This window comes from Podarcis cretensis (assembly GCF_951804945.1).
Source record: "Podarcis cretensis genome assembly, chromosome: 12".
In the NCBI taxonomy this organism is placed as follows: Eukaryota; Metazoa; Chordata; class Lepidosauria; order Squamata; family Lacertidae; genus Podarcis; species Podarcis cretensis.
In genome coordinates, this window is record NC_137181.1 from 21,712,061 (window position 1) to 21,713,983 (window position 1,923).

Sequence of the window (1,923 nt, forward strand, 5' to 3'; positions counted from 1 at the left end):
CCCCTCTCCGCCCCATCTGCAAATCTGCAGTATGGGGGACAATAATATTGACCTATCTTCCAGGGTTGTTTATACAAATTACTGAGATGATGTTATACCAAGGGAAGCACTGCGTAGGGCACAATGCAGCAATCCCTTTTTTAAGTCACCAGTTCCTGAACTACTGTGGTCACGCTCTCCCAGTCCACAAACGGCATTTCTAGCAGCTGAGGCTACCTGGGCACCCAGTGACAAAGCGGGTTCCAGAAGCACCCCCAAACTGTGTACCTGCTCCTTCAGATGAACTTCAGTCTTGTCTTGGGCAGACAATGGATAAGTTTCTTAGGTGGGGGAACCAATCACCCACAGTGTCTCCTATCTGGGGATAAAGTAGTACCCTGTGGCACCCCATAGCATAAATGCCGGGGATCTGAAACACACTCCCCCACTGCTGCCCTCTGGATTTGGTCATGATCTATTGCAGCACAGTGTCCCCAGTTGCCTTTCCACAGAGTAGGTCCAGGAAGTTATCATGGTCAGTGGTACTGAAAGCTGCAGTGAGCTCAAGAAGCTCTGCTCTCTGCAGAGGTCTGCAGAAGGTGACTTAAGGGTGACTCAGTCCCATGGCCAGGCTGGGACCCAGATTGGAATAGATCTAAATAATCTGTTCTGTTTGAAATGTGTCACCATAGTTGTGCTTAGGTGCTTGTCTGAACACACTAAGGGTTAAGCGGAGAAGGGGGCAGGGGCACCCACTCTTTAGATCTTTGTCTGATTAGTGCAAAGCTTTGAAGATGTTTTCAAAGCATGTTTATCTCCACATGCTTAGAAACTGTCTTCATGATCAGAAGCCTTTGTCTATTATCTCTGAGAATTCTTGGAGAACAGGTGAGATGAGAACAGACTGGAGGCAGGCAAATGTTGTCTCCATCTTCAAAAGGGGGGGAAAGGAAGACCCAGGTAACTACCAGCCGGTGAGCTTGACATCGATACCAGGAAAGGTCATAGAACAGAGAATTCAGCAGTTGGTCTGTGAGCATTTAGAAAAGGATGCTGTGATTACTAAGACCCAGCATGGGTTTTTTTTCAAGAATTAGTCATGCCAGACCAATCTGATTTCTTCTTTTGATGGAATTACAAACTTGGTGGATCAGGGAAATTTCAGCAAGGCTTTTGACAAAGCGGGGAAGCTGGTAAAATATGAGTTGAACGAGGTAACAGTTAAGTGGATTTGACTGGCCAAACCCAAAGAGTACTCATTAACGGTTCCTTGTCATCCTGGGAAAAAGTGACAAGTGGGGTGCTGCAGGGTTGTCCTGGGCCCGTTGTTGTTTAACGTCTTTATAAATGACTTGGATGAAGGAATTGAGGGGAGGCTCATTAAATTTGCAGATGACACCAAACTGGGAGAGGCAGCTAATGCTGCAGAAGACAAAATCAGAATTCAAAATGACCTCAACAGATTGGAGAACTGGGCGCAAGCTAACAAAATCATGTTTGCCAATGTAGCTCGGTAGTTGGTATGAGACTCTTAATCTCAGGGTCATGGATTTGAGCCCCATGTTGGGCAAAAGGTTCCTGCATTGCAGGAGGTTGGTCTAGATGACCCTTGTGGTCCCTTTCCAATTCTACAATTCTGTGTCCTTTGACTTGCCACCGCTTCCCAAGGCATCAGACAGGTTTTCAGTACCGGGGATTGAATTTGGGACTTTGTAGTAGAGAGAGTGATTGCATTATGATTAGAATACAGAAGATTCAATTTAAATGTCAGGTTGGTCCTTTTCATGTTGCCATTATCGTGCACCTGCCCTTTTTGTAATTTTGGTTTGCAAGTTAGATTTGGAAGTGGCTGACATAGCAATATAGCCCCCACCCACCCCAACCTCAAGTGCCTTTGTGACTCACTTACAGGAAAGTAATTTTGTCTCTCTCCCCAATTCCCAG

The 1,923-nt window shown here is 45.9% G+C and overlaps 1 protein-coding gene across 10 annotated transcripts in view; it reads left to right on the top strand.

The window, feature by feature from the left end:
- The window catches only part of ABI1 (abl interactor 1), a 97,448-nt gene that overhangs the window by 92,892 nt on the left and 2,633 nt on the right, over nucleotides 1–1,923 (top strand). The window lies entirely within an intron of this gene.